The following is a 23,182-nucleotide window of genomic DNA, read 5'->3' on the forward strand; positions in this document are numbered from 1 at the left end:
TTGTTGTGTCTATTTCTACTTATATATATTTTGAATTTTTTTGTTATTTTCTTGTTAAGCCAAGGATATGGGTTTTGTATAGTTTCATTTGTTCTTTTTTTCTTGAGACTATGTTAGGAGTTTTAGATTTACCCCACTGCAACAGATGAAGTTTTTAAAAATGCAATTCCAGGTCCTTAGAGGTTCTGGATCAAATCATAAAGTCTGAGGTTGGAGCAGAACAATTTACAATTTTTTTAAAAAGTTCCAGAGCTGTTTCTGAGAATAACCCAGGTTCTAGAATCACTAGTCTATGTGTCATGTCTTTATGCCCAGTTAAACTATCAACTTTGTAGAGTTAAGAAAAAAGCCAAGATTTTAATTTTTTGTGTTTTTTTTGTTTGTTTGTTTTGTTTTTGAGACAGAGTCTCGCTCTGTCACCTAGGCTGGAGTGCAGTGGTGTGATCTCGGCTCACTGCAACCTCCACCTCCTGGGTTCAAGTGATTCTCCTGCTTCAACCTCCCTCCCGAGTAGCTGGGACTACAGGCATGCACCACCACGCCTGGCTAATTCTTTGTATTTTTAGTAGAGACAGTGTTTCACCATGTTAGCCAGGATGGTCTCAATCTCCTGACCTCAGGATCCGCCTGCCTTGGCCTCCCAAAGTGCTGGGATTACAGGCATGAGCCACTGCGCCTGGCCAAGGATTTTAATTTTTAATTTTTTTTTTTTTTGGTCGTAGAACCACAGAAGAATAAGAAGTTCTTGGTACAGAGAAATGTTAGATTTCAGTAGGAGTAAGAGGGAGTAGAAAACATCATTTTTTTTTTTTTTTACAATAGCAGGATACATCTAAGAACTCTTAGAGTTTAAGAGATCTTTTTAATGAAGTGAATGAGACTTAGCAATAGGAAGTCACTTTGTTAGAATCACATTTGCCAACAAAGAAGTATCTTGGATGAAAATCTTTAAAATACTTTATAAAGCCACTCAATAAAGTTTTGTTTTGTTTTTTAAAAGTAGTAAAGAGCAGTTAAATGTTCCATAATCTGGATAGCAGACTTACATTCATCTAACTTTTTATAATATTTGTGATGAATTTTTGCTTATTCTTTTTTTCTTTTTGTTAATCTGTCTCTCATCAATGTGTATTATTTATAACAACTGATTGGTATTAGTAATGCAGATGTGATAACAAAACCAAGTGAATTCAGGGACCCCACTCAAGTATCCAATCTATGACTGGTTTAAAAGATACAGCGGAATAAATTAAACATGGAGTCTTTTTTGCCTCTAAATATTTGAGCTCATGTTTTTTGCTACTTTGTACTGAGTGGTGAGTATAATGGGCTGCTTTTTATAATATATAGTGAGTGCTCAATAAATAGGTGCAGAATTGAATTGAAAGACTTAAGAATCATGTTTAACAGAAGAAGAGTCCCTGGTCAGAATTAGATCTAGATTTATGGTTTCTCTGTGTTTCTTTGTACCTTTTGAGAGATATTCTCAAGACAAATGAAGAACTGATCAGATAATTTTCCTAGATGGAAAGGCACTTTTAACAAAAGCTTAGCAGATAATCAAAACCTTGACTTATGCTGTAGTAAGCCTGTGTATTCTACAAATGATTTGTACTAATAAGACATTCACAATCTCTTCCTTCACTATCACTACAGTAGTCCCCAAATATAATTTCTCATTCTTTTTCTTATCTTCCTTTGCTGTGGCCACAGCTGCCTTATTTTTTTTTATTTTTAATATTTTTTTGAGACAGAGTCTTGCTCTGTCGCCAGGCTGGAGTGCAGTGGCGTGATCTCGGCTCACTGCAACCTCCCACTCCCTGGTTCAAGTGATTCTCCTGCCTCAGCCTCCCAAGTAGCTGGGATTACAGGCACGCGCCACCACGCCCTGTTAACTTTTTGTAGTTTTAGTAGAGACGGGGTTTTACCATGTTGGCCAAGATGGTCTTGATTTCCTGACCTCGTGATCTGCCTGCCTTGGCCTCCAAAGTGCTGGGATTACAGGCGTGAGCCGCTGCGCTTGGCCTACAGCTGCCTTATTTAAATATAAAGTTCCCCATCAGGGAAGAATATGGGATGATACTACAATAGGTCTGGAACTGAGGCAATGGTGGGCATTTGGGGGTAATGTGGCTACAAGTGTCCCATGAAATTATATTGCCGGTATGTGTGGCAACCTTTGCTTATAAAGAATAGCCTTCAACCTTCTGTTGAATACAGATTGTTGAGATCATGTTCTTTCTGGGATCATGAGAAAATCCTTATTGAAAACCCTGCCACTGACCTTCCATGGGCAGCACCTATGCTACATATGCTGTTGCTTATGCGTCAAGTGCACTGAGATAATCGATGAGATAAATTACATGTACAGAAGAGCCCATTCTGTTGATTAGATTTCTTAATGTAATTTTTGGAAGCCTTAGATGTAATTTATTTTCACAGTAGCCTACTTCTGGTATGTAGCTATGTATATTTTCTTAAATACCTTTTTGTCTGGTTGCCTCTTGTTTTTATCATATTAAATTTTGTCCATGCAATGATATGTTGTCCCACACAGCAATATATTGCTAAGTAGACTTCAGTTGAAGTAGGGTTTGTTCTATTTGCTTAGCAGAATTGCCAAATATATGAGAGGACTACAGGTCTTTCAATGATGCATGAAGTCAACCATCTGCTCCAGTTTCTTCAGGTTTCCAAGCTATAATTTGAAGCTGAAAGAGATCATCTGGATATAACCAAGCTCTCCTGCTGTCAGAACCCTGGAGAGGAAGGCAAGAGGGTTGGGCACTATTTTAATGCCATGACTCAGGATTTCAATCTGTTCTAGAATGTTCACGTTTCCTCTCTGGTTCAGAGCATGCCAGTCCTTTAGATCCAGAGGAATTCTGAGTTAGGGTCACAGAACTAATTTCCTTTCCCCTGCTTGTTGGAATCATTTCTACCCAGGGTCTTTGAACTTGTGTAGTCTCTACATAATCACCCAAGTGCTGTTGATACTCCAGAAGTGGATGATAAGTAGACTTCATTGCCCTGGTCATTAAGATTATATTCCAGAGAAAGAAAGTGATAGGCAAAATCAACAGTAATTGTCATCTTGTTATTCCTCTGGTAGTTCAAACAAGGCAGAGATTAAATAAATTTGAAGGTACTCAAGTAGGAGAAATAGGCTTCAACGGGATACTTAGAGATGACAGAGGTCAGTCAAGAGAAACAAGCAGACATTACTCTACTTAGTTCTAGCTCAGACTTTCTCTTCACTTCCAAATAGGACATTTAAAGATAACCAGCAAAATTGAGGTTAAAAGTTGCTCAGGAGATTGTGGCTAGTGGAGTGCGAAGACTCCTGGCTATTTTATAAACACGATGCAGTCGGGAGTAGTAATGATGTTTTGGTCACCAGAAAAAATCTAAGCTCTGCTAAGAGACTTTTAGCCTGTCTCTTATTTAACAGATAATGCATTCTTTGAAGTCATGAACCATATCTTCCTATTGTCTCAATTTAACTTATTGTTACAATTTGTTATGGTTAGTTAAAATTTTTATTAATGTATTTGGTACACGTTTTAAAAATTGGTGCAAAGGCTATAAAATGAAAAGTAAAAGTCCGTCTCCCAATTCTTACCCTGTAGCATTATTCATCTTCTCACTTCTTCTTTTTTTTTTTTTTGTCTTTCAGTCTGGCCTGGTTATCATATTTTTTACTGATATATAATATGGGATCATTTCTATGTGTTGAAAATGTTTCAAGTTCTCTCTTCTAGCTATTTTGAAATATTCAATACATTGTTGTTAACTATAGTCACCCTCCTCTACTGAAGAACATTAGAACTTATTCTATCTAACTCTATGTTTGTAACCATTAGCTAACCTCTCTTCCTTCTCCCCTTCCTACCCACACACAATTCCCGGCCTCTAGTATCTATAATTCTACTCTCTACCTCCACAAGATCAACATTTTTAACTCCCACACGTGAGTGCAAACATGCAGTATTTGTCTTTTTGTGCCAGGCTTACTTCACTTAACATAATGACTCTCAGTTACATCAATGTTGCTGCAAATGACAGGTTTTCTTTTTTAAGGCTGAATAATATTTTGTTGTGTAGATAGAACACATTTTAAAAATTCATTCATTTATTGATGGACACTTCTATATCTTTGGTATTGTGATTAGTGTTGCAATAAACATGGCAGTGCAGGTGTCCTTTTGATATACTGATTTCCTTTCCTTTGGATAAATATCCAGTGGTGAAATTGCTGTATCACATGGTAGGTCTAATTTTAGTTTTTTGAGAAATCTTTCACTGTTTCCCATTGTGGTTGTACTAATTTACATTCGAACCAACACTGTATGAAGGCTCTCTTTTTTCTGCATCCTCACCAGCATCTGTTATTATATTTTTCTTTCTAATAATAGCTATTTTAACTGGGGTAAGGTAATGTCTCATTGTGGTTTTAATTTGCATCTCCTTGATGATTAGTGATGTTAAATCTTTTTTCATATACCTCTTAACCATTTGTATGTCTTGTTTTGAGAAATGTCTATTTATGTCTTTTGCCTACTTTTTAATGGGATTGTTTTCTCACTGTTGAGTTCCTTATTTATTATGGCTATTAGTCCTTGTCAGATGAATAGTTTGTAAATATTTTCTTCCGTTCAACAGGTTGCCTCTTCACCTTATTGATTTTTCATTTCCTGTGCAGAAGCTTATTAGTTGGATACAGTCCCATTTGTCTATTTTTGGTTTTGTTGCCTGTGCTTTTCAGGTGTTAGCCATAAAGTCTTTGCCTAGACCAATGTTTGAAGTGTTTGAAGTGTTTCCCCTATGTTTTCTTTTAGTGGTTTTACAGTGTCAAGTCTTATATTTAAGTCCTTAATTCATCTTGAGTTGATTTTTGAATACAATGAATGATTGCAGTCCAGTCTCACTCTGCTACGTATTGATATCAGTTTTCTTAGCACTGTTTATTGAAGGAGATGTCCTTTCCCCAATGCATGTTCTTGGTGGTTTTGTCAAAAATCAGTTGTTCGTAAATAAATAGATTTATTTCTGACTTCTCTCTTCTGTTCCATTTTTCTATGTGTCTGTTTTTATAAAAATACCATGCTGTTTGGTTACTATATCCTTATAATATATTTTGAAGTCAGGTATTCTGATATCTCCAGCTTTGTTCTTTTTCCTGAGGATTGCTTTAACTGTCCAGCCTTGTTTGGCTCCATACAAATTTTAGGATTGTTTTTCCTATTTCTGTGAAAAATGTCATTGCATTTTCATAGGGATTGCATTGAATCTGTGAATTGCATTGGGTAATTGCGTCATTTTAACAATATTATTTCTTCTGATCCATGAACAGGGATGTCTTTCCATTTGTTTTTGTCATCTTCAATTTCTTTCATCAGTGTTCTGTAGTTTTCCTTGTAGAGGTCTTTCACCTCTGTGGTTAAATTTACTCCCAGATATTTTCTTATTTTTGTAGTTAGTGTAAATGACATCAATTTCTTGATATCTCTCAGCTATTTCATTATTGATGAATTGTAAATGCATTCGATTTTCATATGTTGATTTTGTAACCTGCAATTTTACTGAATTTGTTTATCAGTTCTAAGAGTTTTTTGGTGGAAACTTTTGGCTTTTCTAAATATAAGATTTTATCATTTGCATAGGACAATTTGACTTCCTCTTTCCCAATTTGGATGTGTTTTATTTCCTTCTCTTGCCTCATTTCTCTGGCTTTGACTTCTAGTACGATTGAATAGGAGTGGTAAAAGTGAGCATTCTAGTTGTGTATAGTTCTTAGAGGAAATGCTTTTAGCTTTTCCTTGTCAGTATGACATTAGATGTGGATTTGTCATAGATGACTTTATTAGGTTGAGGTATGTTCCTTCGATTCCTAGTATGTTGAGAATTTTTCTTTTTCTTTTTCTTATCCTTTTTTTTTTTTTTTTTTTGAGACGGAGTCTCGCTCTGTTGCCCAGGCTGGAGTGCAGTGGCACAATCTTGGCTCACTGCAAGCTCTGCCTCCTGGGTTCACTCCATTCTCCTGCCTCAGCCTCCCAAGTAGCTGAGACTACATCTTGAAAAGACACTGAATTTTGTTAAATGCCTTTTCTGTGTCTTTTGAGATGACCATATAGTTTTTGTCTTTCATTCTCTTGGTGTGATGTATCACGTGTATTGTGTTAAAACATCCTTGCATCCCTGGGATAAATCCTACTTGATCATGTCATATTATCTTTTTGATGTTCTTTTGGATTCAATTTGCTGGTATTTTGTTGAGATTTTTTAATCTATGTTCATCAGGAATATTGGCTGTAGTTTTGTTGTTGTTGTTGTTGTGTCCTAGCCTGGTTTTGGTATCAGTGTAAACCTGGCCTCATAGAATGTGTTAGGGAGAATTCCCTCTTTTTGTTTTTTTAAACATGACTTGAAGATAATTGCTGTAAGTTTTTCTTTACATGTTTGGTAGAATTTGGCAATAAAACCAACAGATCCTGGGCTTTTCGTTGTTGGGAGACTACTTATTATGGATTCAATCTTGTTACTTGTTTTGGGTTTGTTTGGATTTTCTATTTCTTCCTAATTGAATCTTGATAGGTTGTATGTGTCTAGAAATATATCAATTTTTTATAAGTTTTCTACGCTGTTAACATACAGGTGTTTACAGTAGTTCCTCATAATCTTTTTTTTTGAGGCAGAATCTTGCTCTGTCACCCAGGTTGGAGTACAGTGGCGTGATCTCAGCTCACTGCAACATCTGCCTCCTGGGTTCATGCCATTCTCCTGCCTCAGCTTCCTGAGTAGCTGGGACTACAGGCACATGCCTCCATGCCCAGCTAATTTTTTGTGTTTTAGTAGAGACAGGGTTTCACCATGTTGCTCAGACTGGTTGTGAACTCCTGAGCTCAGGCAATCCACCCACCTCAGCCTCCCAAAGTGCTGGGATTACAGGCGTAAGCCACCGCGCCCGGCCCCTCATAATCATTTTTATTTCTGTGATATTAGTTGTAATGTCTTCTTTTTCATTTTGAATTTTGTTTATTTTTATATTATCCCTTTTTTCTTGATTAGATTAGTGGTTTATCAGTTTTGTTTATCTTTTTAAAAAAATTTTACTTTAAGTTCTGGGATACATGTGCAGAATGCACAGGTTTGTTACATAGGTATACATGTGTCATGGTGGTTTGCTGTACCTATCAACCCATCATCTAGGTTTTAGGCCCTGCATGCATTAGGTATTTGTCCTAATGGTCTCCCTCCTCTTGCCCATGACCCCCCGACAGGCCCCTGTGTGTGATGTTCCCCTCCCTGTGTCCATGTGTTCTCATTGTTCAACTTTCACTTATGAGTGAGAATATGCAGTGTTTGGTTTTCTGTTCCTGTGTTAGTTTGCTAAGAATGATGGTTTCCAGCTTAATCCATGTCCCTGAAAAGGACATTAACTCATTCTTCTTTATGGCTGCATAGTATTCCATGGTGTATATGTGCCACCTTTTCTTTATCTAGTCTATCACTGATGGGCATTTGGGTTGGTTCCAAGTCTTTGCTATTGTAAATAGTGCTGCAATAAACGTATGTGTGCATGTGTCTTTATAGTAGAATGATTTATAATCCTTTGGGTATATACCCAATAATGGGATTGCTGGGTCAAATGGTATTTCTGGTTCTAGATCCTTGAGGAATCGTCATACTGCCTTCCACAAAGGTTGAACTAATTTGCAGTCCCACCAACAGTGTAAAAGTGTTCCTATTTCTCCACATCCTTGCCAGCATCTGTTGTTTCCTGAATTTTTAATCACCACCATTCTAACCGGCATGAGATGGTATCTCACTGTGGTTTTGATTTGTATTTTTCTAATGACCAGTGATGATGAACTTTTTTCCATATGTTTGTTGGCCACATAAATGTCTTCTTTTGAGAAGTGTCTGTTCATATCCTTTGCCCACTTTTTGATGGGATTGTTTTTTTTCTTGTAAATTTGTTTAAGTTCCTGGTAGATTCTGTATATTAGCCCTTTGTCAGATGGATAGATTGCAAAATTTTTCTCCCGTTCTGTAGGTTGCCCGTTCACTCTGATGATAGTTTCTTTTGCTGTGCAGAACTCTTTAGATTAATTATATCCCATTTGTCAATTTTAGTTTTTGTTTCAATTGCTTTTGGTGTTTTAATAATGAAGTCTTTGTCCACACCTATGTCCTGAATGGTATTGCCTAGGTTTTCTTCTAGGGTTTTTATGGTTTTGGATTTTACATTTAAGTCTTCAATCCATCTTGAGCTATTTTTGTGTAAAGCGTAAGGAAGGGGCCCAGTTTCTGTTTTCTGCATATGGCTAGCCAGTTTTCCCAGCACTGTTTATAAAATAGGGAACCCTTTCCCTGTTGCTTGTTTTTGTCAGGTTTGTTGAAGATCAGATGGTTGTAGATGTGTGGTTTTATTTCTGAGTTCTCTATTCTGTTCCATTGGTTCATATATCTGTTTTGGTACAAGTACCATGCTGTTTTGTTTACTGTAGCCTTGTAGCATAGTTGGAAGTCAGGTAGCATTATGCCTCCATCTTTGTTCTTTTTGCTTAGGATTGTCTTGGCTATATGGGCTCTTTTTTGGTTCCACATGAAATTTAAAGTAGTTTTTTTCTAATTCTATGAAGAAAGTCAATGATAGCTTGATGGGAATAGCATTGAATCTATAAATTACTTTGTGTAGTATGGCCATTTTCACGATATTGATTCTTCCTATCCATGAGGATGGAATGTTTTTGCATTTGTTTGTGTCCTCTCTTATTTCCTTGAGCAGTGGTTTGTAGTTCTCCTTCAAGAGTTCCTTCACGTCCCTTGTAAGTTGTATTTCTAGGTATTTTATTCACTTTGTAGCAATTGTGAATGGGAGTTCACTCATGATTTGGCTCTCTGCTTGTCTATTGTTGGTGTATAGGAATGCTAGTGATTTCTGCACATTGATTTTGTATTCTGAGACTTTGCTGAAGTTGCTTATCAGCTTAAGGAGTTTGGGGACTGAGATGATGGGGTTTTCTAAATATACAATCATGTCATCTGCAAACAGAGACAATTTGACTTCCTCTCTCTTCCTATGTGAATACCCTTTATTTCTTTCTCTTGCCTGATTGCCCTGGCCAGAACTTCCACTACTATATTGAATAGGAGTGGTGAGAGAAGGCATCCTTGTCTTGTGCCAATTTTCAAAGGGAATGCTTCCAGCTTTTGCTCATTCAGTGTGATATTGGCTATTGATTTGTCATTATAGCTCTTATTATTTTGAGATATGTTCCATCAATATGCAGTTTATTGAGATTTTTTAGCATGAGTTTTGTTTGTCTTTTTAAAAAACAAACTTTTTGTTTTGTTGATTGTTTTTATTGCTTTTTTAAGTCTTTGTTTCATTTAGTTCTGCTCTGATTTCTATTTGTTTTCTACTAATTTTAAGTTTGGTTTGTTCTTGCTATTCAAGTTCCTTGAGGTACAATCTTCAGATCTTTAGATTGTTTATGTGAAATCTATTCACTCTTGGTGTAGCCATATATTGCTTTAAACAGCTCTCTTAGCACTGCTTTTGCTATATCCAATATGTTTTGGTGTGTTGTGTTTCAGTTTCTTTTTTTTTCAAGAAACAAAACAAATTTTTGATTTCTGTCTTAATTTTTTTTATTGACCCAATGGTCATTCAGGAGCATGTTGTTTAATTTCCCTGTATTTGTACAATTTCCAAATTTCTCGTTGGTACTTATTTCTAGTTTGATTCCACTTTGGTCTGAGAAGATACTTTGTATAATTTTGATCTTTTAAAAATTTGTTGAGACTTGTTTTGTGTTCTAGCATATTGCCTATCCTGCAGTGTGTTCCATGTGCCATGAGAAGAATGTGTATTTGGTAGCTGTTTGACGAAATGTTCTGTAAATGCCCGTTAGGTCCATTTGGTCTAAAGTCCAGTTTAAATCCAATGTTTCTTTGTTCATTTGCTATCTAGATGATCTGTCTAGATCTGTCTAGATGGTGAGAGTGGAGAATTGAAATCTACCATTGTTATTTTATTGGAGTCTGTTTCTCTCTTTAGATCTAGTAATATTTCCTTTATATATCTTGTGCTCCAGTGTTATGTGAATACATATTTAGAATTATTATATCCTCTTACTGAATTGATCCCTTTATTATATGACCTATTTTATTTCTTTTTACTCTTTATTACTTAAAATCTGTTTTATCTGATATAAATATAGCTATTCCTGCTCACTCTAGGTTTTCATGCAATATCTTTTTCCATCCCTTTACTTTCAGTCTATATGTATCTTTACAGATGGGTTTAGTTTATTGTAGGTATCATATAGTTGGATCATATTTTTAAATCCATTCAACCAGTCTGTATCTTTTAAGTGAAAAATTTAGTCTGTTTACATTTAAGGTTACTATAAGTATGTGAGATTTTGTTCCTGTCAGTTTGTTAATTATTTGCCAAATACTGTGTGTATTCTTTGGTCCTTTCTTTCTATGTTATTGTTTATCATTGTGGTTTGGTGGTTTTCTGTAATGGTAGCATTTAAGTTCCTTCTCTTTCTCGTTTGTGTATTTGCTTTATCAGTGAGTTTTATACTTTAATGTGTTTTCGTGATAGTAGATATCATCCTTTTGAATTTGAATCCTTTGAATTCAGGTATAGGACTCCCTTAAGCATTTCTTGTAGGGCTAATCTAGTGGTGATTAATTCTGTCAGTTTTTGCTTTTCGGGGAAAGACTTTATTTCTCTTTCATTTATGGCAGGGAACTTTGCTAGTTGTAGTATTCTTGGCTGTCATTTTTTTTTTCCTTTAGCAGTTTAAATACGTCCTCTCATTCTCTTAGGCTGTAAGGTTTCTGCAGAGAAATACACTCCTAGTCTGATGGAGTTTCCCTTAAAAGTGACTAGATGCTTTTTTCTTGCTAGTTTTAGAAATCTTTCTTTGTTTTGACTTTCAGCAGTTTAACTATTATGCACTACAGGGACCTTTTTAAAAATTGTATCTTTTTAAGGATCTCTGAGCTTCTGTATCTGGATATCTAAATTTCTTTCTAGTTGGGAAGTTTTCAGATATTATTTTATTAATTAGGTTTTCCCTCCTTTTTGTTTTTTCTTAGTCTTCTGGGACACTGAAAATTTGTATATTTTGTCACTTTATAGTGTCCCAATATGTCATGTGGGCTTTGTTCATTCTTTTTTTCTTTTTACTTTTATCTGACTGAGTTATTTCAGTCAGAAATAACCTGTCTTCAAAGTTGTGAAATTCTTTTTTTGCTTGATTTAGTCTATTGTTGAAGTTGTCAAATATTTATTTTTTATTTTATTCAATGAATTCTTCCATTCTAGGAATTATGTTTGGTTCTTTTTTTATGATATTTGTACCTTTTGTAAATTTCTCATTCATATCCTATATGGTTTTCCTGATTTGTTTGTACTGGTTTATCTTCTCTTATATCTCACTGAACTTCTTGAATATCATTATTTTGAATTCTTTTGCTGGGGTTTCATAAATTCCTATTTCTTTGGATTCTGTTGCTGGAGAATCATTGTGTTCCATTGGAGGCATCATATTTCTTTACTTTTTCATGTTTCTTGTGTCCTTACATTGATATCTGCATATCTGGTGTAACAGTCACTTGTTCTAATTTTTTGGATTTGCTTTCATAGAGGAGGATTTTTTCTTGAAGTTAAATCTATGCTATTTGTTGTGTAGGGCACTTTGGCTTTGATTCTGGGTGTGTGCAGTAGTGTAGTCTCTGTATAATTTATTTGACTGTAATTAGTGTCAATAATGTCTGTGATTTACTCAGTGGCTTAGGGTGCAGTTATTAGTGGAAACCATACTAAAGTTTTGTTGGAGATAAAGATGCCAGTTGGGCTAGTCTTCAGGCCCCAGTGAGTGCATTGGTCAGATGAGTATGCCTATCCTTAGGCACCAGGTGGACAATGCTGGCACCAGTGTTAGCAGATCCAGGCAGGCCAATTCTTGGGCCTATGGGCAGTTTTCTTGGGTGCCAGTAGTACCAGCAGATGACCACGCTGGTGGGTGGGTCCACAGGCCTCTGGGCAGCAGGCCAGCTGTGGGATACAGCAGTAGTGGTGGGATAACCTTCTGGCTTCCAAGCAGTCCACACTGGTGTTGCCAGTGGTTGTGATATGCTGGATGGACCAGAACCCAGGCCTATAGGTTATGCATGCAGGTAGTTGTGGTAGCAGACAGGGTGAGCCCATCCTCAGGTCCCTGGGATGAGTTCATGGGTGCTAACGGTGGGTGACAGGACTTGGTGGTCCTCAAGCCCTCAAACACCATGCTCAGACACTGAGGAGGGCTGCAGAGCTACGCGGGGTGACCTTGACCTTAAGCTCGCTAGTGGTGTCTATGGACATTGGCTCTGGTGGCCAGGGGTTGGGTAATCCCCAGGCCCACAGCAGAGTGCTTGAGTCGAATCAGTAGTGGCTGTTTTGCACCTTGCTGATAGGGAGGGTGGGGGTGCTTTCATTGGCAGTGAATGTAGGTAGGTGGCTAGGGAGCATGCACGTTGATCCCAAGCTGTGGCTGCAGGCAGGGAAGCCTGACCTCAGGATGTGTGAAAGTGCATGGCAGCCTGTTACTGGGATGGGCAGGGTTACTGCCAGTGGCCTGTGCTTTGGCCGTAGTGGCAGCAGCCAGCAGTGGTGGCAGCTGGAGGTGGGGGAGTCTGTCCTTCAGGCACATGAAAATGTTCAGCAGCTTTGCTGCTGGGGGCGTCAGTGTTACTGCCAATGGCTTGTGTTTCAGCCCTGGCAGCAACAGCCAGCTGTGGTGGTGGTTACGTGCAGGATACGTCAGTGGGGCTTTAGGAATGTGCAGATGAAGGGGCTTTGGGGCCCCAGGGAAGGATGCAGTCTGGTGGAAGCTGGGCCCTCAAAATGGCGCCATGTTGTAGCTGCTTGGGACTCAGAGTATGTGTGGAACCCAGCATGAGCTCACTGTCTGGAGTAATGCCATTGCACCTGTCTGCAGGTAGATCTCTGTGTTATTCTCAGGGCCTGCAAGGACGGAAGGGCTCTCCCATGACTAGTACTGGAGGAGCCTATGTGGGAATATGGGCCACAGGGGGTCTTTCATTTACTGTTTTCCTGATTGGGAGAGCTCTCCCCAGCTGATCCTAGCCAAGCAGTCTGCCTTGCTTGTCTCTTCTTCATTGCCTTACTTGTTCCTATCACTTCTCTGTTGAGTTCCAGTATTCCCTCCTAGTTGATCTATTTAAAGTGTAATTATCTACTTAATATTTTGGTTCTTCTCTGTGGAGGAAGACTGCCAGGTGCATCTCATCAGCCATCTTGAAGCCCCTCCCTCATTTCTGTTTTTGATTCTCTGTTTGTTTCTGCTCTTAATTAATTGATAAATTACTTTAATTTTCTATTTACATAATTATTCAATTTTAGAGGTCAAATATAGACGTCTTCAACAAAATAACAGCAGAAAATCATCCAGCATATCCTTAAACAACTCCCTTGATGACAGATTGATCATTTCTAAAGTTAGGTAATTCCTTCTTCAGGCTTTTTTTTTTTTTTTTTCTAGACGGAGTCTCACTTTTTTTGCCCAGGCTGGAATGCAGTGGTGTGATCTTGGCTCACCGCAACTTCTGCCTCCTGTGTTCAAGCAATTCTCTTGCCTCAGCCTCCTGAGTAGCTGAGATTACAGGTGTATGCCACCACATCCAGCTAATTTTTTGTATTTTTAGTAGAGATGGGGTTTCACTATGTTGGCCAGGCTGGTCTTGAACTCCTGACCTCAAGTGATCTTCCCACCTCTGCCTCCCAAAGTGTTGGGATTACAGGTGTGAGCCACTGTGCCTGGCCATTTTTAAGCCTGACTCCAAAGGCAAAACCCATAAATGAGAGAGAGAGAGAGAAAGAGAGAGAGAGTGAGAGAGAAGAGATTTTGTTGGTAAAGAAACAAAAAAGCAAATAAAACTATTTGGCAAAAGCATTGCATGAAAAATTACAAGGACAAAACATAAATTGGGGAAATTATGTATATGCCTATATTTTTGCTGATAATCAGAGTCACACTTAATAAGATGCTATGTTTTAATCTACCAAATTGGCAAAGAATAAGAGGACTTTTAATGCCTAGTATTAGTAATGGTGTAGAAAAATAAACATTGTTGTGGAGGCAAGCATAGGTGATCTAATATTTCTGGTTGGCAATTTAGCAATGTGACAAAGTTTAATAATATGCATATTTCTTGATTAAGCAGAAATGAGATTCTTAAAAATTTGTCTTAATCACAGAAATGGATAGAAGCAGAAAAATGCATGTGTAAATTATTTTCTATTTGTGTACTTGTTTTTAATAGTATAACATTAGAAAAACTGAGAAGTCCAAAAACATTTATTAAATAAACCATAGTAGATTTATACAAAGGAATACTCTGTAGGCATTATGGTAGATTATATATATGTATATACACACACATACACACAGAAATATATATACTTATTTACAAGCAATGATGTTCACTGTAGTTTTAAAAAAAATCCTTATTCTAAGACAATATGTTCAGTATGACTCCTGAAAGGAAATGAGCCTATGTTAACACTGTTTGCTTTCTATTAAGGCAGTCCTTAAAGAAATTAGCAAAAAATGTAAAATGATGCCATTCTTCTCATTATTGTTTTGTTTTGGAAAATATAGATGTGTTTCTTAAAATATTTCTATGAATATATAATATAACATTAATTGGTAGGTATATTTCAATATTATTGTTTTAAATTTTAATATACTCAGTATTAAAAGTTATACTAAAACCACATAATCCAAGGCTCTTTGGAGTCCTCAGTAAACTTTTAGAGTGTACATAATCTGGAGACCAAACAGTTTGAGAATGGTTAAGCTGGAGAGATGGTTAGAGGCTAAAACATGACTGGCTGACTGTACAAAGCTAAGGAGTTTTGGTTTCATCTTAAAAATTATGGGGAGATACTTAAATATTTTAGATAGGGAAGTGACAGATTAAATTTATTGATTGATTGATTGCGAAATATTAGTTTGCCTGTCTTTCGGAGGATAAATAAATGGAGGCTTTGAGAGGAGGCTTAGTGATAAGGTAGCAAACTTTTCCAGAAGTTCAAGTTAGAAGCAATGAGGGGTTCAAAGTGTAGCAAAGGACTGGTCAGAGTCAAGTTGAGAGAGATCCTGCATCTATATAGGACTTAGCAACAGACTCTATAGGGCTTCGTGACCAGGATGGTACAATGCATGGGATGAATGAGAGCTATGACTCCAAGACGCCTCATAGGTATCTGGGTTGGATATTCAGGGGCTACTATACTCGGATCTCCCCAGATCTGTGTATGTGTGTGGAGGGGGGGCAGCGGGGCTCTCTAGCTTCTTCCGTGTTCTTTTGCCTCATTGGAAGATGCTTGACAGCTCCTGGAACCACTTTCCTCATGTGGTCAAGGAAAGTGACCTGGAAAGTACCTGGAAGTTTATGTTCCTGTATTATTTTGTTCTCATGCTGCTGATAAAGACATTCCTAAGACTAGGTAATTTATTTTTTAAAAAGAGGTTTAGTGGACTCACAGTTCCATGTGGCTGGGGAGGCCTCACAATCATGGCAGAAGGTGAAAGTCACGTCTTACATGGCAGCAGACAAGAAAGAATGAGAGCCAAGCAAAAGGTGAAACCCCTTATAAAACCATTAGATCTCATGAGACTTATTCACTACCATGAGAACTATGGGGGAAACTGCCACCCATGATTCAGTTATCTCCCACCAGGTCCCTCCCACAACACGTGGGGATTATGGGAGCTACAATTCAAGATGAGATTTGGGTGGGAACACAGCCAAACCATATCACTTTCCGCTACCCTCCACCCTGAGGTGGTTTTTGCCAGGAATGGTATGCACAGGAATATGAAAGCCCAGGGTCCTCTTTCTGGGGTGGCATGAGCCAAGGGAGATAATGTACATTCCGGACTTCCTCTGTGTGATAAAGCTGAGGCTAGAATTTTGCTGAGATCACACTGTTGCTTGGCTTCTTCCTTTTCCCATTCCTCTTTCCCTTCCTCCATCAGAGATTTCTCCTGGGAGCACTTTCTTGCTTTGTCACTGCACATGAATATTCATCTCAGGCTCTGCTGCTGTAGGACTTGACACAGGACTGGAGTCATGCTGACCTTGCATTTCACTTAGATAGATTATATCAGGTATGGAGCAGATTACAGACAGAGGAGAGTAAGTTCATTTTTGAACATGTTGATTGTAAGTACATTTGGATCATTTTATGGAAATATCTAGTAAGTAGTTAGATCTGAGTTGGAAATATTGATTTGAAAGCCATCAGGATTTAGGTGCTAGTTGAAGCCATGAGTATGAATGAGGCTAAATCAGGAGAGTGTATAGAGCATCTAAAACTGAGGACTGGGTCATGTGGACATTTTGACGGTTGCAATTAACATGTTCCTCATATAAATCCTTTTCACACAAGTAGCAGTTTACATTTTCATGTTCAGAAACATCATATTGTTTGACCTTTACAATAACAAAGGAAGGCGGGAGGCTATGTGTAATCATTGTCATTTTTCAGATGAGGAAATTAAGACTCTGAGAATTTATGTGAAACACTCAAAGTCACAGCAGTGACAGGACTAGCACAAAATCCAGGCCATTTAATTTCTAGCACAGAGCTTTTCCTGCCCCTTACAACTGCTTTTGAAAAAATGCATTTTTTTTTTGGTATATACTTTTGCAATGTATATGAAATAGTCTTCTTTCTTGCAGCCTCAGCATTCTTACGGACTCGTATTACATCTGCTCCAGCTTTTCTGGTATCCTCATCAATTTATCATGATCTGTTGCAGGACAACTTTGTTTTCCGTAGCCCAGAAAATCATTTCCTTCAGGAAGCCACTGTGAACAAACGGCAGCCCTTGGTTATTGCTTACTTAATAGTGTTGCATGGATTTTATATTATATTCATTCTCACGTGTTGATATGCTACTTTTGTGTTTCTTTCTTTTCTTGTTTTGTATATTTTTGTTTTTATTCCTCCAACTATATCATAAGACAATATTTAAAATATTCTCTTTTATACAAAATGAATGTTTCAATTATTTTTTTGGGAAATAAAGAAAATATAATTCTACATTATAACAACTTTTTTGTATATTTTATTTTAGTCATTATTTTTTCCACATGCTTATGCTGGCATTCCTGAAATTTTCAATTGTTCAGCCAGATTGTTATTTGGTGCATAAATCCATCTTGCAACTATTTTTTTTTCTTCCTTAGTATATATTACAATGCACTATATACAATAGGGACGTTGTTGCTGCTTGGGAATTCATTTGGTGAGAGAGAGACTTGCAAAAGATGACTCAGATATTTCAGTCAGGTCAAAGATGGTCAGAGAGTAAATGTGCTGTGAGGAGATGACTTTTTGCTAATGGGGAGATTTTGACTTTAGTAGAAGAAAATGTTTAAAAGATTTAATTGAGCCAATTGTCATCACTATGTTAGGATGACCCTATTGGGTGAGCTTGTGTTTTTACTTTCCCATCTCTACTGGGACTATTTGGATAGCTGGGTGTGTATCAGATAAAGTTAGTACACAGTTTGGTTTTATCTGCCTCTTATTCAGCTGTCAAAGCAGGATTATGACCCCCTTTCAGAGTATAATGTAAAATACTTTTCTGGACTTTGATTAATTTTTTTAAGTAAAGAGAGTCCTAACAGGTCACATGTTTCATCTCTAGCCAAGAAACTTTACAGTCAAGGTTTCCAAGTTAGTCTGTAAGTCTGTCTGGCTAGCATCCTCTCTTGGCATAATAACATCATTGTATATAACTACAGCCCACCATTAATCTGAGTGTATTAGACTTTCAGACATTCATTCCTCCAGACTATAAGCTGGATTTGCACTTTGCTGGATGACATTTAAGCAGTTTACTTGGATGTAACATATTCCCAGCACAGCATGAAAATGCATTTACTAAGGGCTTTGTGTCTGTGGTTTAGATGAAAATAGAGTAAAGCTTCCTCCCTCTTGAGATGTTTAGATAAGGTTTAATTGATTTTTGAAAATACATTAGCATGACCACAATGCTTTAAAACAAATGAACTTCTTTTTTTAATAAAGCAGGTTGCATTGGGGGTTTGACTTAAAAGCTTTGAAATAGTGAAATAGCAAAGAGCTTTTTTTCCTTTTTTAAACTTAGAGAAAGTACAGCACGTCCCCAAAATATTTCTAATTTATGTTTATGCTTCTAAAGTTTGAATAGAAATAAACTTGCTTCTGGAAAAAAGGCTTTTTATCATGGGGGACTTGAAGTTACGAGCTTTTTCACAAGACAGTGTTGGAAACATATGTCCTTGTTGTCAGACTAATGCACCTTTATTGACTTAAAGCTTAGAAGGAAATCAATAGATTTTTGGAGACACATAGGAGATTGCAGGCCTTCCATTTATGAATACGATGAATTGAAATGGTCTTTAGACTGTCTGCATTAGCATCGCCACTTACCAACGTGGTATTGAACATATGGCTCTGCTGAAACAAGTAATGGTGCTCCCCTAGACTCTTGCTGAAGCACTTGACTTCAAACTGTGTGCTAACCAACTTCTGCTTAAAACCCTACTGAGAGCAGTGCCCTGTAGGTAAAACAGTCTGTGAAACATGGTATCCACTCAGCTCTCTGGGTAATCACCTCTATCTTGAGTTGGAAAGAGCACTAGAAAGTTACATAGTTGTTTTACACTAAGTTATCTTCTGAACAATCACCTTCACAGAATTAAATTTAAATGTTATATCTTTGGTTTTGTTTGTATCTGGTAGACAATTTCGGTCAAAGACAAACTGTCCATCATTCTGTGTATACGGTGTCATTTGATAAATCTATTTTGAATTTATAACCAAGGGAGAAGTGTATGTGCCCATTTTTCTCTCTAGCTCTCTGTCTGACTTTCTGTAACTATTTCTTTTTCTCTCTTAAAATTGGTTTGCTTTCTTCAAACAAATAACTTGAAATATTCAACATACTCATTTTCTTGCCTCTGAGGAAATGTAGAGCAAAATTGAATAGGCAATCACAATAATTATATCAAACTTCATTCTTAGCATTTTTGCTTTCTTTTGCTCTTCTTATATCTTTGATACGTTATTTTTTCCAGAACTTTGTTATATACATGAATTTTATTTTAAGGTGCCTTAGATCCCTTTTGAGAAGCAGAAAGTAACAAGCAAACTGTTAAGGAAAGGCTGGAAAGAGATGATCAGAGGCCAGATGATAATGAGTCTATAAACTACAGAAACGTAAAAGGAAAATGGTATTTTTGATTGTCATTTTACTGCCAAGGTGACTGCTTGTGTTTCCAGCCAACAAATGGTTATATATTCACTAGCAATACTTAACAAGTCTTGGGCACACCATATAATATGCTTTCCTGTAGACACTATTGATTGAGAGAAATAGTGGACATGAATAATTATATGTGGATTTAAAAAGTCCATGTATGGGATTCCAGCATAAAAGATTGTGAAAGAAATATATAGAACTAAATATTTGGGCCAAAACAAAAACACAGTGAATTACCATATTATGTGCTTCTCTGGTAAATTTTCAGTAATGGCTTTTATATGAACCAACATTTGCTCGAAGGATATAGAAACTTGGAATCCTTGGTCATCTGAAAAATATCAGAAATGAAGCTAAAGTAAATTTAATGAAACTAGAGGAAGACATTATTATTTACTTAAAATATATTTACATACAACCTTTTAAAATTACATTTACTTCTCATATAGGGTCCTACATATACACTTGAAATAATGCAGATACTAAGATATGATAAATTTCAAAATGAGAAACATAGAGTTCTCAGGCTTGAATTGGCTGAAATTGGCTGAAATGTTATTTTCTTGAATTGGCTGAAATTGGCTTGAGATGGCCTTTACTCTCCCATTCCTGTCTTTAACCTTATACAGACATTGCTTCCAACAAGCACAGCTGATAGCAAGTGATCATGAAGCAATCTTTTCCCCTCTTTCTCTTTCCATTGAAATTACTCTTTAGAGTTATTTCCCTTCCTGGATGAAAAGTGTGGTAGTCTGTGGTCACTTTTATGGAATAGAGTTTTTCTGTCATTGTAACTCATAAGACATGGACTCAGTATTTCAAGGTCTAATCTCACATAATATTCAAAATTTCAATTTTGCTTTAATGTTAAAGCTTCTCTGTTTTCTCTTCTCCCTCATCTTGATGGCTGGTTTCTACTTCTCAAAAATCAGAATAGTGGGAGAGAGAAGAGGGAATGGGCAGGAAAGTTCCCTCTGGTGTGGTTGTGATGTAGCTCCTATGCTTTCTAGACTTGCAGGTGATGAAAGCTCACTTTTTTTTTTCTTGTGGGAAGCTTTTACACGAGTTCTTCAGAGACTGCCATCACTGGGGATCCCTCAGTTGAAACTCTCTAGAGATGACAGATGCATCTCTATTTCTGTTAGTTGCTTGATTCTTTCTTAACCCCTTTTCATTAAACAATACCTGATTCATTCTCTATCTTTTTTCTCTTCTTTTCTGCAGGATGTACTCACATCCCAACAAATTGAAAATGCTGACCAATCCCAGCATAGCCAACTCGAATTTGCTCCTCCGTCAAAGTGACTAGTACCTCATTTCTTCCTCTTTAGAATTTGTAGGTAAGAGTCAGCAGTCCACTAGGACTCTGTAAATACAGGGTACACAGAAGAAGCTCTTGTTGGGGGCCATGTTGTCTAGTGAGAGAGGACACACTACATTATCTTAAAGCTTTAAGGTAAAACATTCCATTTGTCTTTTTATTGGGTGAACGGGAAAAACTACTGGAACGGTTGTAGTTACTGAGTCTTCTGGAATCATAGTGTAAGTTAGTGAAGGTTTATACAACTGTGATTGCAGAACAAGAACATAAATGGTGTCAAACTATGCAATATAACATAAATGTTCAGATGAAAAAAATCAAGTGGTAGAGAGAGGGAAGACAGGTGATGAAGTAGATAGGAACTCTAAACCATGTGCTGTATAAAGCTAGAAATCCAGAGAAAGTCTCTAGTTGTTTGATCAAAAAATAAATATTAAAATATGTGATTTAAAGTTACAAAGGTAACAGAGATATATATTGTAATCGTGATTTAACTCTAGTAGAAGGAATAGAGGAGGGATTTTTAGTGCTGTGCAGCTGAATCCTATCTTGTTTGGTTGAAGCAGATAATGTTTGAAATGGATAAATTTTAAAATATATTTGCATAAACATATTATTTAGAGTCTTGAACAGAGAATAGGAGTGAGAAAGGTGAATTGAGAGAGGATTGCGTTTCATTAGGGTTCTCCCATTTTCCTTGTTCACATCTTTCTTTTTTTTTTAATAATGTGTGTACAAATTCCTCTAATCAAATGTAAAATATTTATTTTTAAAATATATTTTTAAAATTATATATAAAATATATAGATGAGAATATAAATGGAATTATGTGGAAAAATACATAGACAAAAATATATCATTATTCAGTATGAAAAAGGTAACGAGGTAAATTATTGCTGCAAGATACTAAAATAGTATAAAGTCATATTATTCAATATGATACAAACATAAGCATCTTCAGAAAGCTCAAAGAAACAGAAAAATACCAAAAGGGCGTTTTAGTACATATATAAACTAAATATGTGAAAATGATTTACTAAAAAATCTTTGGGGAAGAGAAAGGTTATTTAACAAGTGGGTTTAGGTCATTTTTAAATAAACATGTTGCCTATAACTGTATCCCATATTAAAATAAATTCCAGATCATTATGCACTTATAAATATTAAGCCATGAAATGCCTAAAAGGAAGCTCTGAGTGTTTATCTGAGTTATACGTAAGGTAAGACCTCCTATACTTCAACCAAATGGAAGAATTTGCTAAAGAAAGGACAGAGATTCAACAAATTTCAAGGGTTTAAACTGTGTGCATTAAACTAAAAGACGGCAAAGAAAAATAATTACAACAAACATTAAAATGCTTAATATTAATTTATAAAGAAGTAATTAAATGAATTTTTATTTTGTCACATTCGGTGCCAGAGTTCCAGCACCAAACATGACAGACATGGTCTTAAAAATCAATGAGAAAAACCCTGAGACTCCAATAGATAAATGGGCAAAGATCACGCATGCTTACTTCACCAAAGAGATAATGCAAATAAGTCATAACCATTGGGAAAATATTTGGCTTATTACATGACCAAAGCTTGCAAACAAAAATAAGATTTTAATTATATTAATTAAGTATAAAAAGCTGTTTTAAAAGGGAATACCCAATGTTGGCAAGTGTCATGAAGTGGGTGCTCCAGAGACAGCGGAAAAGTTCAATTTTTTTTTTTTTTTTTTGAGATGGAGTCTTGCTCTGTCGCCCAGGCTGGAGTGCACTGGCGTGATCTCGGCTCACTGCCACCTCCACCTCCTGGGTTCACGCCATTCTCCTGCCTCAGTCTCCTGAGTAGCTGGGACTACAGGCACCCGCCACCACACCCAGCTAAATTTTTATATTTTTAGTACAGACGGGGTTTCACCATATTAGCCAGGATGGTCTCGATCTCCTGACCTCATGATCCGCCCATCTTGGCCTCCCAAAGTGCTGGGACTACAGGTTTGAGCCACCACGCCCAGTCAAAAGTGCAGTGTTTTAACCTTTTGAGAAAGTAATTCAGGAAGATGAGTGAAGAGTTTTAAAGATGCTCATATATGTAGGGCCAGGAATTCGATTTCTAGTGTTTTTGTAAGGTAATTCAGACTAGTGAAAAAAATCGAGACTTTCTAAGTACTCAGCTGTAAGGAACTGCCTAGGTAAAGTAAGAAATTGTATATTTGATATAATTGCGAGCATTCAATATGATATTCACATGGAGTTGTGAAATATATGGAAAATGTTTATGATAAAATTTTAAAGCAGAACACAAAATGATATCAAGTAGGGAAGGCAATATGTAGAAAATGCAAGAAATTATGCAAACATTTTAACAATTTCTCTAGGAGTTGGAGTATGATTTTTAAGCAGTTTGAATATTTTTTCTACCTCGTACTTTCTCCAAAATGAATTTGTGCTATTTTCATATTGAGAACAAAACATAGATAGATACTAAACAGCTAGTTTAAATTCTCAGTTTGTTAGTT

The 23,182-nt window shown here is 36.6% G+C and overlaps 1 long non-coding RNA gene across 1 annotated transcript in view; it reads left to right on the forward strand.

Annotated features, from left to right (window-relative positions):
• LOC134739896 (uncharacterized) overlaps positions 1 to 23,182 on the forward strand; it is a 341,453-nt gene that overhangs the window by 214,467 nt on the left and 103,804 nt on the right. The window contains exon 3 of the long non-coding RNA XR_010126994.1: positions 20,577 to 20,692. This is a non-coding gene — a long non-coding RNA (uncharacterized LOC134739896). The remainder of the gene's footprint in view (positions 1 to 20,576; positions 20,693 to 23,182) is intronic.

The sequence above is a fragment of the Pongo pygmaeus genome, chromosome 6 (genome assembly GCF_028885625.2).
Source record: "Pongo pygmaeus isolate AG05252 chromosome 6, NHGRI_mPonPyg2-v2.0_pri, whole genome shotgun sequence".
NCBI classification, from domain to species: domain Eukaryota; kingdom Metazoa; phylum Chordata; class Mammalia; order Primates; family Hominidae; genus Pongo; species Pongo pygmaeus.